Genomic DNA, 17,161 nt, shown 5'->3' with positions numbered 1-17,161 from the left:
GCTGGCACAGGTCTCCCTCAGCAAGAGACCGAGGACAACAGCAAAATTGGCCAGCATCAGGATGCTGGCACAGGTCTCCCTCAGCAAGAGACCGAGGACACGACCCTACCTGGCCAGCCTCAGGATGCTGGCACAGGTCTCCCTCAGGAAGAGACCGAGGACAACACCACACCTGGCCAGCATCAGGACGCTGGCACAGGTCTCCCTCAGGAAGAGACCGAGGACAACACCACACCTAGCCATCCTCAGGATGCTGGCACAGGTCTCCCTCAGGAAGAGTTCGAGGACAACATCACATCTGGCCAGCCTCAGGACGCTGGCACAGGTCTCCCTCAGCAAGAGACCGAGGACAACATCACACCTGGCCAGCCTCAGGATGCTGGCACAGCTCTCCCTCAGCAAGATACCGAAGACAACATCACACCTGGCCAGCCTCAGGACGCTGGCACAGCTTCCCCCCGCAACCGGCGTCAACGCTGGAAGCGGGTGAAGAAGACAATCATGAACGGCCTCAGACATCTGTGCTGCTGCTGCCTGCCTCCTGCTAAGACAAAGGCTGCCTCATGTAAGAACATGACTCCAATGAAAAGGGACTTTGGAGCCACCCTCAGCACCAGGTGAGTGCATTACTTCACTTCATTTTATTCACTTTTCCTTCTGTCCATTGTAACTAATGATAATTTGCCCACTTGGCACACCTGTGATCTTAACAACCTCTGTCACTTCAGAAAGACCAATACCATAGAAATCCCGGTAATGTGAACTCAGGCTTGTTGAGCAAGAAGTAGATTGTATACATGTGCTGATAAAGCAGGAAGAGGAGCAGGTGGGGCATGGCAAAGTCAGCAGAGATTGCTGAGAGACCAGTAGGGCACTTTGGTGCTGCAGGGCAAGCACAGAAAGTTCTGTGTGCTTCAAAGTCAGTAAGAGTCACTTACCTGTGTCTTTTTGCTTTGAAGTCCTAAAGACGACAGGCCCCATCTCCATGACTTGTGGGCCAAAGGTTGGGGATCAGCCTGGATGAGATGTGGAAAGCCTCTCAGGGAAGCCAGGCCAGATGTCCAGAAGCCCGTGTGGTCACAGGAGCATTCTGCACAGGACCTATCCCAGTGCATATCTGTCCAGGTAAAATCCCAGGCAGGAGGGGCTGCCTTTCCACTGGGTCTTCCACAGAGGAGATTGGCTGAGGTGCAGAGGTGCCCTAAAGCTTTATGTGGCACACTGATCCCTTGCTCTCTCCTCCAGCCTGCATAAACATCACAGACTGTCCTCTGGGTAGTGATTGTCCTTTATTCCCCGTTTCTTGGCAGGAAATATGATCTTTTCCACATAGTAAAACTTCTCCCCATAGTGATATAGTTTCCAATCTCCCTGTCCCACCTGCCCCAATAAACCATCCTACCACACACCATCACACTAAAATTGACCAAGGAGGACACCATCACACCAGACACCATCGTACCAAACACCATCATACCAGACACCATATGAGAAACCATCACGACAAAGAGATCAAGGAGGACACCATGACTGAAGAGACCAAGGAGGAAGAGAACAAGGGAAACACCATCATACCAGACACCATCATAAGAGATACCATCACAACAAAAGAGATCAAGGAGGATACCATCATAACTGAAGAGACCAAGGAGGAAGAGAACGAGGGCGACAACATCAGGCCTGGCCAGCCTCAGGATGCTGGCACAGCTCTCCCTCAGCAAGAGACTGAGGACGACACCACACCTGGCCAGCCTCAGGACGCTGGCACAGGTCTCCCTCAGCAAGAGACCGAGGACAACACCACACCTGGCCAGCCTCAGGATGCTGGCACAGGTCTCCCTCAGCAAGAGAACGAGGACAACACCACACCTGGCCAGCCTCAGGATGCTGGCACAGGTCTCCCTCAGCAAGAGACCGAGGACGACATCACACCGGGCCAGCCTCAGGAAGCTGGCACAGCATGCTCTCAGCAAGAGACCGAGGACAACACCATACCTGGCCAGCCTCAGGAAGCTGGCACAGGTCTCCCTCAGCAAGAGACTGAGGACAACATCACACCTGGCCAGACTCAGGATGCTGGCACAGGTCTCCCTCAGCAAGAGACCGAGGACAACACCACACCTGGCCAACCTCAGGATGCTGGCACAGGTCTCCCTCAAGAAGAGACCGAGGATGACACCACACCTGGAGGTCCTCAGGAAGCTGGCACAGCTCTCCCTCAGCAAGAGACCGAGGACAACAACACACCTGGCCAGCCTCAGTAAGCTGGCACAAGTCTCCCTCAGCAAGAGACCGCGGAGGACATCCCACCTGGCCAGCCTCAGGAAGCTGGTACAGGTCTTCCTCAGCAAGAGACCTTGGACGACATCACACCTGGCCAGCTTCAGGACGCTGGCACAGGTCTCCCTCAGCAAGAGACCGAGGACAACACCACACCTGGCCAACCTCAGGATGCTGGCACAGGTCTCCCTCAGCAAGAGACCGAGGACAACACCAAACCTGGCCAGCCTCACGATGCTGGCACAGGTCTCCATCAGCAAGAGACCGAGGACAACACCACAGCTGGCCAGCCTCAGGATGCTCCACAGGTCTCCCTCAGGAAGTGAACGAGGACAACACCATAACTGGCCAGCCTCAGGACGCTGGCAGAGGTCTCCCTCAGCAAGAGACCGAGGACAACACCACACCTGGCCAGCCTCAGCATGCGGGCACAGGTCTCCCTCAAGAAGAGACCGAGGACAACACCACACCTGGCCAGCCGCAGGATGCTGGCACAGTTCTTTCTCAGCAGGAGAACGAGGACAACACCACACCTGGCCAGCCTCAGGAAGCTGGCACAGGTCTCCCTCAGCAAGAGACCGAGGACAACACCATACCTGGCCAGCCGCAGGATGCTGGCACAGGTCTCCCTCAGCAAGAGAACGAGGACAACACCACACCTGCCCAGCCTCAGGATGCTGGCACAGGTCTCCCTCAGCAAGAGACCTAGGATGACATCACACATGGCCAGCCTCAGGAAGCTGGCACAGCATGCCCTCAGCAAGACACCGAGGACAACACCATACCTGGCCAGCCTCAGGAAGCTGGCACAGGTCTCCCTCAGCAAGAGACCGAGGACGACATCACACCTGGCCAGCCTCAGGAAGCTGGCACAGGTCTCCCTCAGCAAGAGACCTTGGACGACATCACACCTGGCCAGCCTCAGGTTGCTGGCACAGGTCTCCCTCAGGAAGTGACCGAGGACAACACCATAACTGGCCAGCCTCAGGACGCTGGCACAGGTCTCCCTCAGCAAGAGACCGAGGACAATACCACACCTGGCCAGCCTCAGGATGCTGGCACAGGTCTCCCAAAGGAAGTGACCGAGGACAACACCATATCTAGCCAGCCTCAGGACGCTGGCACAGGTCTCCCTCAGCAAGAGTCTGAGGACAACACAACACCTGGCCAGCCTCAGGATGTTGGCACAAGTCTCCCTCAAGAAGAGACCAAGGACAACACCATACCTGGCCAGCCTCAGGAAGCTGGAACAACTCTCCCTCAGCAAGAGACCGAGGAAGACATCACACCTGGCCAGCCTCAGGAAGCTGGCAAAGGTCTACCTCAGCAAGAGACCTAGGACAACACCACACCTGACCAGCCTCAGGATGCTGGCACACGTCTCCCTCAGCAAGAGACCGAGGACGACATCACATCTAGCCAGCCTCAGGATGCTGGCACAGCTCTCCCTCAGCAAGAGACCGAGGACGTCACCACACCTGGCCAGCCTCAGGATACTGGCACAGGTCTCCCTCAGCAAGAAACCGAGGACAACACCACACCTGGCCAGCCTCAAGATGCTGGCACAGGTCTCCCTCAGCAAGAGACCGAGGACGACATCACACCTGGCCAGCCTCAGGAAGCTGGCACAGGTCTCCCTCAGCAAGAGACCTTGAACGACATCACACCTGGCCAGCCTCAGGACGCTGGCACAGGTTTCCCTCAGCAAGATACCAAGGACAACACCACACCTGGCCAGCCTCAGGATGCTGGCACAAGTCTCCCTCAGCAAGAGACCGAGGACAACACCACACCTGGCCAGCCTCAGGATGCTGGCACAGGTCTCCCTCAGGAAGTGACCGAAGACAACACCATAACTGGCCAGCCTCAGGATGCTGGCACAGGTCTCCCTCAGCAGAGACCGAGGACAACACAACACCTGGCCAGCCTGAGGATGCTGGCACAAGTCTCCCTCAAGAAGAGACCAAGGACAACACAACACCTGGCCAGCCTCAGGATGCTGGCACAAGTCTCCCTCAGCAAGAGACCAAGGAAAACACAACACCTGGCCAGCCTCAGGATGCTGGCACAGGTCTCCCTCAGCAAGAGACCGAGGACAACACCACACCTGGCCAGCCTCAAGATGCTGGCACAGGTCTCCCTCAGCAAGAGACCTTGGACAACATCACACCTGGCCAGCCTCAGGATGCTGGCACAGGTCTCCCTCAGCAAGAGACGGAGGAAAACACCACACCTGGCCAGCCTCAGGATGCTGGCACAGTTCTCCCTCAACAAGGGACCGAGGACAACACCACACCTGGCCAGTCTCAGGATGCTGGCACAGGTCTCCATCAGCAAGAGACCGAGGAAAACACCACACTTGGCCAGCCTCAGGATGCTGGCACAGGTCTCCCTCAGGAAGTGACCGAGGACAACACCATAACTGGCCAGCCTCAGGACGCTGGCACAGGTCTCCCTCAGCAAGAGACCGAGGACGACACCACACATGGCCAGCCTCAGGAAGCTGGCACAGGTCTCCCTCAGCAAGAGACCGAGGACGACACCACACATGGCCAGCCTCAGGACGCTGACACAGCTTTCCACGCAACCGGCGTCAATGCTGGAAGCAGGTGAAGAAGACAATCATGAACGGCCTCAGACATCTGTGCTGCTGCTGCCTGCCTCCTGCTAAAACAAAGGCTGCCTCATGTAAGAACATGACTCCAATGAAAAGGGACCTTGGAGCCACCCTCAGCACTAGGTGAGTGCATTACTTCACTTCACTTTATTCACTTTTCCTTCTGTCCTTTGTAACTAATCTCTCCCTAGTGCTATAGTTTCCAGTCTGCCTGTCCTACCTGCCCCAAGATGGGTTCCCAGGTTGAGATTTGCGGCCTACAAACAGCCTGATGGGAATTTTTTAGAAGGAGCCTCCGGCCATCCTTTTGCAAGAGCCCCGAACCTACACACATGCCAAACCCATCACAGGTTACATTGCTTGAGTCCTCAGACCCAACTCAGAACAAAGCCTGGAAAACTCAGTCTTGGAGTGACTGCAGTGGTAGCTGTGCCCTCTCTTGACACCAATTCTGCCCTAGTTACTCACCTCTTGCATATCTATCCTTGTTCCTTCAAGGCGACCATTCACATTGGATCCCACACTCACCACCACCTGCCACACTGTGAGGGTGTGATAGGTGTCCTGACAAGTCTAACTAGAGACTCTTGGAGGAGCAACCCACTGTGTCCCTGTGTCATGGCAGCCTCAAGCCCCTACCTCGTGTATGTACCAGCTGGACAGATCTTAAGGCTGCTTCCATTTCTTCAAGTCTCTGCCCTTTGCATATTCTTACACAGTTAATCATCCCTGCACAGCCTTTGGGGAGAGTTCTGGGAAGCCTTATCTTTCCATCCTAGTATCACAGTGGTAAGACTTCATCTCTTGTGTTCTTTCTCCCTAGACTGTGGCAACAAGTATCACATCGTGAGACACACAGATGTCTGTGTGATTGACTGTGTATGGTCCATCCATCCTGGCGCTTCCCTGAACTTGAATGTAGGACAAAGGTCCTTGAAGATAGCCTCGATCTTCAACAGCATGCCCCTATAATGTACTTCCACACCCGAAACACTCTTGAGCAACTCTAAGCCCATAGGATGGACATTGAATATGGCAGATGGATGTGTTTCATTCTGCACAAATTGGAAAACAAAGGTATGTACACCGTACCATAGGTGTATACCCAGGGTTTCAACGGGCAACTGCTTTAAGTGCTGAAAAGGCTGATTGTGTAATTACACAGTTATTGGAAATAGTGGAAATTTTGGGGATACCTTCACAAATTAAGACTGATAATGAACCTACATATATATGTAGTAAGATGAAGCAATTCTTTGCCTATTATACTATAAATCTTTATGCTATAAATGATTTATAAAACTTTATACTACAAATGATTTATAAAAACTTTATACTATAGTATAAAATGATCTTTATGTAACATATACTATTGTAAAGATTTGTAAATCATTTACACTATAGTATAAACATCATTTAAATGATCTCTATATCCTTCATATTATAAAGATTTATAAATCATTTATACTATAGTATAAAATAAATGATAGTATAGTATAAATCATAATATAGTATAAGTGATTTATAAATCATTTATACTTTAGTATACTATAAAGGATAGTATAGCATAAATGGTAGCCTAGTATAAATGATGCTCTATATAGTATAAATGGTATAATTTATATTATACTATCATTTATACTATGCTATCATTTAAATGATAGTGTAGTACAAATGATAGTATCTAGTATAAATGATAGTATGGTATAAATGTTACTATATATAGTATACATGGTATAATTTATACTATACTATCCTTTATGTTATACTATCATTTAAATGACAGTATAGTACAAATGCTACTATATATAGTATAAATGATAGTATAGTATAAATGATGCTATATATAGTATAAATGATATACTTTATACTATACTATCCTTTATAATATACTATAGTATAAATGATGTATAAATCACTTATACTATACTATGATTTATACTATACTATCATTTATTTTATACTATAGTATAAATGATTTATAAATCTTTATAGTATAAATGATATAGAGATCATTTAAATGATCTTTATACTATAGTGTAAATGATTTATAAATCTTTACAATAGTATAAGTTATATAAAGATCATTTTATACTATAGTATAAAGATTTTATAAATCATTTATAGTATGAAGTTTTATAAATCATTTATAGGATAAAGATTTTATAAATCATTTATTGTATGAAGTTTTATAAATCATTTATAGTATAAAGATTTATAGTATAATAGGCAAAGAATTGCTTCATCTTACTACATATATATGTAGGTTCATTATCAGTCTTAACTTGTGAAGGTATCCCCAAAATTTCCACTATTTCCAATAACTGTGTAATTACACAATCAGCCTTTTCAGCACTTAAAGCAGTTGCCCGTTGAAACCCTGGGTATACACCTATGGTACGGTGTACATACCTTTGTTTTCCAATTTGTGCAGAATGAAACACATCCATCTGCCATATTTCACTCTTTTGGTATCCCTAGGCTTATTTCCAGCACGCAGTCGAGTGTGGTTATACAGAGGACAAGTGGGACATTTTTTATTATTTCTTTGCTTGTTGCCCAAGTTATAGAAAAAAAATTAACTTTTACTTTTAACATCGTGTCTTTCATGAAATGTTGAGGTGTTGTAATTGATCAGTTTCCTCATTTGCTTGTACCAATGGACCTGGAAGCCGGTATGAGACCGAATCCGCGTGATATATAATGGAGGGTTTCTACTTTTGTTAAGCCTTTTGCAGTTGCATAAATAATAAAGTTAATTCTAAACCATCAGGAATAAAGTCAGCAGTTTCTATATGCCAAACAACTCATTCTACATATGGAGAGCCAGCAATTACAATAAGATTCAGGGAAATCTACTAATACCATAAAGATTACATACAATTCTGATTTTTGAATCGATTTTTGAACTGAACTATATGGTCTTTTGATCACCTGGCTTTTGTGTGTGTGTGTGTGTCTGTGTGTCTGTGTGTGTGGTGTAAGTCTTTAATCTTTCACTTGGGAGACAGAGAAAGGTGGCTGTCTGAGTTTGAGATCAGCCTGGTTTACAGAGTAAACGACAGAACAGCCAGGGCTACACAGAGAAACCCTGTCTTGAAAAACAAAAAACAAAAAACGATGACCATCAAAAAGCCGCAGTTTTCCATCTGTAAAATGGGGACACAGTCATTGTAGGATTCTTAGCAAGAATGCAATCCTTAAGGCTCCAACAGCAACCATGGTGGCCAGCAACCTGGAGGGTTGCAAAGCCATTACAAAGGCTTTGGGATCCATTTTCACTCATCAGGAAAACCAAAGGAGTTCAATAGTCTTAGCCTATTGCTCCACAGCCACCATCCTCTGCCTTCGGCTGAACCAGTTTAATCCTGGGATGTTTTCCCAACTAATCGTAGGGCTGTGTTCACAAATCCCACATCCAACAGTGTTCGGTTGGACTTAGCAGAGCATCCCGGTTTTCCTGCCCCTATCCTGAACCCCACAAACCCCAGGGCAAAATGACACTGGCAGTAGCTAAGCATGCGTTTTCCTCCCTGATTCCGCTGACACTGTGTTATAAGGATTTTACTGCTTATTCTAAAGAACAAGTTAATTTTCCATTTTCGCATCAAATATGGAAAGGAATTACCCACTCACTAAGCTTCACATATTCGCACATAAACTGGGGTCTTACAGGAGGAAGAGGGTTACTGGCACCAAGGGAAAACTGGACAGAACTGACTGGCCCAGTGACACTTCCGTACATGGACACGGGGAACTTTGAATACATTCCCCTGATGACACTGCCTACTGCCCACCCCTTCCAAGCCCCTCACTCTTTCCCTTTGCTGTTCAGCACCTTGCTTCCCAAGTACAAGTACGGGCCAAGTGCCGTGGACTCCTGTCCAGAGGACTGATGGACACACGGGATGGTCTCTGTGCTCTAGCACAGAGGTTCCTCCTAGCTGGTTATCTCAGGATCTACCTGGCAGGTCAAGAGGTATGAGTCCAACAAAGGGGCTAGAGACAAGCGTCAGCTCAGATCTTGTGATGGTGATTGTGGAACAGGGCAGCTGAAAAGGAATTCAGGGATAGAATAAGTATAAGTCTAAAAGGAGCTTGCTCTTTGAGGAAGGATGGGACTTTCCTTGGTGAGACTTGCCATGCCCTGTCCCTCCAGCCTACTTCTGTCCTCCTGTCTGCCTGCATCTGTACGTTCATGGGTTATCTTCTGCCTTAAGGAGGGCGATTATGGCACCAAGCTATGGTGTTATCAGGCAGCGGAGGGGAGGGCAATAATGATTTTGAAGCAAAGGGTCGAGCCTGTGCTCTTGAGTTCTGCTGGTCCTACAGCTCAAAGAACATATTCAGGAACAAAAACTGCCTAGTGCTGGAATTATCTGCCAAGGACTGCACAGACCCCAAGCCCCAAAATAAGCACCTGTCTTTTTTGGATAAACGGGGGACTTTTCATGGACAAGGGCAGTCTACCCAAATTTCCAAATCTAGGCTTGGATAAGACTCCTTCCTCCAACCTTAATCTGATCATGTTTGGGGAAAGGCAGTGGGTAACAGAACCTTCATGGTCCAACAACAAAGCCCTTCAGGTTCCTTTCTGTTTTGCCAAGGTGTTGGTGATGAGAGGAGGGTCTATGGTCTGTGACTTCCAAAAATCTGATATCTGATTACAGAACTGGCACGTTGCGCTTTGGTGCCCGTTGCTGAACGGTGCCTGTGTCTCCCTTTCATTGTGTGATGGTTTAGTTAACTAGACTTGCTATCCAGTGCTCAAGTGAGTGATGCACGTTCTCTGAAGAGTGAACATCCTTGTGACCTCCTGTAAACTTCCACCCAGTTTCTCTGGCGTATGTCCCGCAGCTTGGGTGGGTGCTGTGAGGTCCACTTAATGTGAAAAACTGATGACTTTTCGTGGGAGGTGACAGCAGCCTAGCTTCAGGAGCATGGAAATGGCTGATCAGCCCTCCACCCTCAAGCGTTGTTGTCACAAGCACTTGTGGCTGGGCCCCTAGTTTAACAGCAACCTTGAACTTTTGAAGCAGTTGGGAACCTAGGTCATGCAGAAAACAAAAGCAGTCCTTCCTCAACTTCTCTTTGCTATTGCTTTTGTATTTGGTGAGGTAGGGTCTCCTGTAGCACAGGCTGGCCTCTGCATCCCTGTGTGGCCAAAGAGGACTTAAAATGATCCTCCTGCCTCCACTTTTCTAACTTTGCCAACTGCCAAGTGTTTATCCTTTATGAGACTTTCCTGACTTTCACCGCAACCTCTTGTCTAAGGTTCATCAGCTGACCCTTGAAGGACTCTCAGTCAGGGCACAGCTAGTTGTACCATGTCTAGATGTAGTGTGTGTGTGTGTGTGTGTGTGTGTGTGTGTGTGTGTGTGTGTCCTCCTTAAGGTTTGGGTGTCAAGAGTCCAAAAAAGAATCAAGTGTTTGAACAATGTTCTAACCAGGTGGCACCAGGTGGAGCAAACTGTAGACCTTGGGCAGTGGGCCTAACAGGAAGAGGTGGGTCTCTGGGCATCACTCTGGACAGACACTAGTGTGTAACCAGCTTCCTCAGGCCCCTACTGCCCCACTGCCCTAGACCAGCATTCCTGTCCCTGAGGACAGAATGTGAGGGAACCAATGGGATGTGCCTAGTGATCATTGGTCCATTCCTTGCTCTGACACCACAAGGAGCCATTGTGACACCTATCCACTTAAGGCTCTGGCTGAGCCTGCTTCCTGTCTTACAGAGCAGAAGCTCTTGGTTGGAGAGCAACTGGACTTCTGTGCCCGTGACAGACTAAACTATACTCGCATTTTAGAAGCTGTTTTGACCACCATATAGTAAGTGCCTTCTGTTCTCTAACCTACAACATTTTATTATGTTTGTTTAATAAACATAAACTCTCCTTCTAGTCCCTCCCTCACACACTCACACCATTCTCCACTCCTCTTGTCTTACAGAGCAGAAGTTCTTGTTAGAGTGTAACTGGACTTCTGCACCCGTGACAAGACATTCCTAGATTTTTGAAGATTTCAGACCACGGTAGAGTAAGTTTCATAAACATAAACTGTCCTCCTATTCCCTCCCTCACACGCCCTCACACCGTTCCCCACTCCCATTCCCCTCAGAGAAAGGGAGGTCCCCCATGGGCACCAGCTCACCCTGGCACATCAAGTTGCCAAAAGGACTGCATGCATCCTCTCCCACTGACACCCAGACAAGGCAGAGCAGCTAGGGCAAAGGGATCCAAAGGCAAGCTACAGAGGAAGAGACAGCCCTTATTAGGGCACCCGTTGTTAGGGCACCAACATGAAGGACAATCTGCACCTCTGCTACATATGGGTAGGGGGCCAAGGTCCAGCCCAGGCATGCCCTTTAGGTTGGTGATTCAGTCTCTGTGAGCCCCCATGGACCCGGGTTAGTTGACTCTGTGGGTCTTCTCGTGGTATCCTTGACCCCTCCAGCTCCCTCACTCCTTCCTCCCACTCTTCCACAAGATTCCCCAAACTCCATCTAGTGTTTGGCTGTGGGTCTGTGCATTTGTTTCCATTCACTGCTGGATGAAGCCTCTCAGAAGACACTTATGCTAGGCTCCCATCTGCAAGCAGAGTACAGTATTATTAGTAGAGTCAAAGGTTGCCTCTCTCTCCCCTAGGGTCGGTCTCAAGTTGAGTTGGTCATTGGTTGCCAGTTCCCTCCATCTGGGCTCCCTGTTTAATCCTGCATTTCCTGTAGCCGGGGCAAACTTTGGGTGGAAGGCTTTGTGGGTGGGTGAGTTCCCTCCACTGGCCGCTTGACTGGAAGTCCTGCATGGCTGCAGGAGGGGGCCACATCAGGCTCCATATCCCCTGCTGCTAGGAGTCTCAGGTAGGGTCACCCCATAGACTCCTGAGAGCCACCCTCTCAGTTAATTCCTGGTGTACTCATTTTGACAACAGTGATTAGCCACCACAGCATCCTAACCTCAGCCCGAGGCCACTCTCCATTTCTCGTTCACCTGAGTCGAATGAGAAAGGAACTGAGGTCCTTGATGAGTGTGTATGTGCTGAGCTTTGTATGCAGAGAGCCGCTAGAGTGCCAGGGAGCAGAGGAAAAGGGAAGCATGCTACCTGTGCCCTAAAGGATGGGCATCAGTGTCCACAGCGCACCGGACTACAACCCTCTGGAGCCTGCTTCTTGAGATGGCAAATGTACCACAAAGAGTCACGTGTTTGAACACTGGGCCCCGGCATGTGGCATTGTGTGGGGAAGTGGGGTCTTACAGGAGGAAGAGGGTCACTGGCACCAAGGGAAAACTGGACAGAACTGGCTGGCTGGCTCAGGTCCCTACTCCTTCAGCTACCTGCCTTTCCTGCTACCATTCCTTCCCTGTCCTTGCGGGCAGAAACTGGGGGAATCGGTGTGGTTGGTGCCCAGGCATGGCTAGGTCCTTCCTTGCTCTGACATCACAAAGAGTCCTTGTGAGGAATGGTGGAACCTGGCCACATACAGAACTCACTGGGACGGGGTTTGGGCCCATCAAGTGTGGCAGCCATTGGTTGCTAGATTGAATGGTTTGAGAGTTGGTGAATCACAGCATTGGCCAGCTCCCCTAGGACAACCAGACCAGTTGACCCTCTGCTGATTGAGTTTCCCTCTAACACTGTCGGTTTTGTGGCAATTGCCTCTATTTATTCATTCATTGGTTTCAGGCATGATTATGCTTACCCTTATATTCTTCATCTATCTCATGCTCACTTTGATTGTATCTCACTATCACAGTATTTATATCAACTACACAACACGAGTGATCGATCGCCCAGTGATACTTCCGTACACGGACATGGGGAACTTTGAATACATTCCCCTGATGACACTGCCTACTGCCCACCCCTTCCAAGCCCCTCACTCTTTCCCTTGCTGTTCAGCACCTTGCTTCCCAAGTACAAGTACGGGCCAAGTGCCGTGGACTCCTCTCCAGAGGACTGATGGACACACGGATGTTCTCTGGGCTCTAGCACAAAGGCTCCTCCTAGCTGGTTATCTCGAGATCTTCCTGGCAGGTCAAGAGGCATGAGTCCAACAAAGGGGCTAGAGACAAGCGTCAGCTCAGATCTTGTGATGGTGATTGTGGAACAGGGCAGCTGAAAAGGAATTCAGGGATAGAATAAGTGTAAGTCTAAAAGGAGCTTGTTCTTTGAGGAAGGATGGGACTTTCCTTGGTGAGACTTGCCATGCCCTGTCCCTCCAGCCTACTTCTGTCCTCCTCTCTGCCTGCAGCTTTACGTTCATGGGTTATCTTCTGCCTTAAGGAGGGCGATTATGGCACCAAGCTAGGGTGTTATCAGGCAGCGGAGGGGAGGGCAATAATGATTTTGAAGCAAAGGGTCGAGCCTGTGCTCTTGAGTTCTGCTGGTCCTACAGCTCAAAGAACATATTCAGGAACAAAAACTGCCTAGTGCTGGAATTATCTGCCCAGGACTGCACAGACCCCAAGCCCCAAAATAAGCACCTGTCTTTTTGGAGAAACAGGGGACTTTTTATGGTCAAGGGCAGTCTACCCAAATTTCCAAGTCTAGGCTTGGATAAAACTCCTTCCTCCAACGTTAATCTGTTCATGTTTGGGAAAAGGCAGTGGGTAACAGAACCTTCATGGTCCAGCAACAAAGCCCTTCAGGTTCCTTGCTGTTTTGCCAAGGTGTTGGTGATGAGAGGAGGGTCTATGGTCTGTGACTTCCAAAAATCTGATATCTGATTACAGAACTGGCACGTTGCGCTTTGATGCCCGTTGCTGAACGGTGCCTGTGTCTCCCTTTCATTGTGTGATGGTTTAGTTAACTAGACTTGCTATCCAGTGCTCAAGTGAGTGATGCACGTTCTCTGAAGAGTGAACATCCTTGTGACCTCCTGTAAACTTCCACCCAGTTTCTCTGGCGTATGTCCCGCAGCTTGGGTGGGTGCTGTGAGGTCCACTTAATGTGAAAAAACTGATGACTTTTCGTGGGAGGTGACAGCAGCCTAGCTTCAGGAGCATGGAAAAGGCTGATCAGCCTTCCACCCTCAAGCGTTGTTGTCACAAGCACTTGTGGCTGAGCCCCGAGTTTAACAGCAACCTTGAACTTTTGAAGCAGTTGGGAACCTAGGTCATGCAGAAAACAAAAGCAGTCCTTCCTCATCTTCTCTTTGCTATTGCTTTTTTTTTGGTGAGGCAGGGTCTCGTGTAGCACAGGCTGGCCTCAGCATCCCTATGTGGCCAAAGAGGACTTAAAATGATGCTCCTGCCTCCACTTTTCTAACTTTGCCAACTGCCAAGTCTTTATCCTTTATGAGACTTTCCTGACTTTCACGGCAACCTCTTGTCTAAGGTCCATCAGCTTACCCCTGAAGGACTCTCAGTCAGGGCACAGCTAGTTGTACCATGTCTAGATGTAGAGTGTATGTGTGTGTGTGTGTGTGTGTGTGTGTGTGTGTGTCCTCCTTAAGGTTTGGGTGTCAAGAGTCCCACAAAGAATCAAGTGTTTCAACAATGTTCCAACCAGGTGGCACCACGTGGGGCAAACTGTGGACCTTGGGCAGTGGACCTAGCAGGAAGAGGTGGGTCTCTGGGCATCACTGTGGACAGACAGTGGAGTGTAACCAGCTTCCTCAGGCCCCTACTGCCCCACTGCCCTAGACCAGCTTTTCTGTCCCTGAGGACAGCATGTGAGGGAACCAGGAAGATGTGCCTAGTGATCACTGGTCCATTCCTTGCTCTGACACCACAAGGAGCCATTGTGACACCTATCCACTTAAGGCTCTGGCTGAGCCTGCTTCCTGTCTTACAGAGCAGAAGCTCTTTTTTGGAGAGCAACTGGACTTCTGTGCCCGTGACAGACTAAACTATACTCGCATTTTAGAAGCTGTTTTGACCACCATATAGTAAGTGCCTTCTGTTCTCTAACCTACAACATTTTATTATGTTTGTTTAATAAACATAAACTCTCCTTCTAGTCCCTCCCTCACACACTCACACCATTCTCCTCTCCTCTTGTCTTACAGAGCAGAAGTTCTTGTTAGAGAGTAGTTTGACTTCTGCACCCGTGACAGGACATTCCTGGATTTGTGAAGATTTTGAACCATCATAGTAAGTTCATTCTCTTTTCTATCTGAAAACATTTTATTATGTTTATTTTGTACACAGAAAATCTCCTCCAATTCATGTAAGGGACCCTCTTTGTTTTAAAGTAAAGATTTTTGTGGATGGGGTAATCTGGAGAGCTGGCCCATCATTTCAAGAGCATGTACTCTTGGAACTAGGTTTGATGTGCAGCTCTTCTGTGGGAGATCACAACTACCTGTAGCATTATCTAGATAGACATTATCACCATGTAATTGATGTGTAGTAGCAGAGAGTGCACTTGCGTGTGGGCATGGGAACATGTGTATGGATGCCATCAGAGGCCCGTGGTGTAGGATCTCCTAGAGCTGGGTTTGGAGTAATTGTGAGCCACCTGACCTGGATCCTAAGAACCAAATTTCGGTAGGTCCTTTGCAGAGCTTGTTGTACCTGGACTCAGGGCCTGGCTGCCCAGCACGGACACCGCCGGGCTTGGCAGGTGTCTGTTGTTCTATATACTTCTCTCGCATCTAATTTTATTCGTGCCTGCTCTCTCCCAGTACAGGTGAGCTCATGGTTAGGGGATGACCGTCCTTTCTTATCAGTGGCTCTTAGTTTCTAGAACCCTTTGGTTGGTTCTTCCAGTTTGCAGTTGATTCCTGTCAAACCAATCTGTCATAGTTTGCTCTACACTGCTTTGGAACATACTTCATTCTTGTCTATCTAAGCATTTAAGTACCCAGTTAGGTGGTCTGAAATGTGTCTGACCTCTTCCTTCCTTCCTTTCCTAGTCTTTTGGATGTAGGAATTCATAGCTCTAAATACTCTCCTAGGCCTGATTTTAAGTCTGTCAACTTTCTCATTGAACTTTTTTTCTCTAGCCATATGAAGGAGGAGGGCCTGACTCTGAAGCAGGACATGGAGGCCTGCTCCTCTGTGGAGGACCCCTTCAACACCGACTATAGAATGATGAGGACTCTGGGACACGGACATTTTTCTGAAGTGAAACTCGCCTTCCATGTTCCCACTGTGACCTGTGTGGCTGTAAAACTCCTTAGAAATAAGAAGAAGTACAACTCGATTTTTAACAGTGAAATAAGCGTTATGAAATCCATGAACCACCCCAATATCATCAAACTTTTTCACGTGATCGAGACGGAAGAGATCACCTACCTGGTGATGGAGCATGCCTCAGAGGGAGAGCTGCTGCGGCGGATCCTGGAACGGGGGTCTCTACCGGAGTGCGAGGCTGAAAGGATATTTACTCAGGTGGTGCATGCAGTGAATTACTGTCATAACAATCAAGTTGTCCATAGAGATATAAAAGCCACCAACATCCTTATGGACTGCAGGGGGAATGCCAAGCTGATTGATTTTAGCCTCGCTGTGAAAGTAACTCCTGGGCAGAAGCTGCGGGGTTTCTGTGGCACTCTGCCCTATTGTGCCCCAGAACTCTTTGCACGGGGGGAATACGATGCGTACCCCATCGACATGTGGTGTTTAGGGATTCTCCTCTTTCTCATGGTGGCTGGGCACTTCCCTTTCCAAGCCAAATCTGTGGCAGGCATGAGGAACGAGGTCACCTCAGGCAACTTCACCATTCCTAAGCATGTTTCTATCGACATTTTCAATGTCATCTTGGAATTACTGATAATCAATCCCGGCAGAAGGCCCACCATCAAGGACATCATGAGGCGCCCCGTGATCAGGGCCAGTGAGGCACGTTCACCACCTACCTCCACCCCTAGCCTCCCAGGCACCCCGAGCCCTAGCATTGTCGGGACCATGAGAGTCATGGGCTATAAGCCTGAAGTAATCATTGAATCCCTGAGAGACCAAAAATACGACGAGGTGATGGCAACTTACCTTATATTGCAGCACCAGTCACCTGCGGGGGACTGTGGCCACAACCAGGTGAATCCTGAGAAACCCAGGCAGCCAGGCACTGTCCTCTCCCTGAAAGAGCCTTACACTTATCCTGGATCCCTAAGGAGAGCTGAACCTGTTCCCTATACCTTTACCTTGCCATCTAAGGGCCAGGAAAAAGAGGAGGAGCATTATTCCAGGAAACTTGCCAGATGCCATAGCATGCCTGCCACCCTATGCTGCCATCCAGACACACACCCTCTCCACCTGGGCTGTCCTATTGCTAAGTCCATCAAGGGCAGCATCCTGGAAATGAATGTTTATTTTTCACAGG

At 48.7% G+C, this 17,161-nt stretch overlaps 1 pseudogene; it reads left to right on the top strand.

Annotated features, from left to right (window-relative positions):
* The first annotated feature begins 15,846 nt into the window (after positions 1–15,846).
* Positions 15,847–16,750, top strand: LOC132653953 (sperm motility kinase-like; annotated as a pseudogene).
* The last annotated feature ends 411 nt before the right edge of the window (positions 16,751–17,161 follow it).

This window comes from Meriones unguiculatus, chromosome 5 (genome assembly GCF_030254825.1).
Source record: "Meriones unguiculatus strain TT.TT164.6M chromosome 5, Bangor_MerUng_6.1, whole genome shotgun sequence".
NCBI lineage: Eukaryota > Metazoa > Chordata > Mammalia > Rodentia > Muridae > Meriones > Meriones unguiculatus.
The sequence above is the reverse complement of the archived record's forward strand: the minus strand, read 5'-3'. Positions and strand labels throughout refer to the sequence as shown.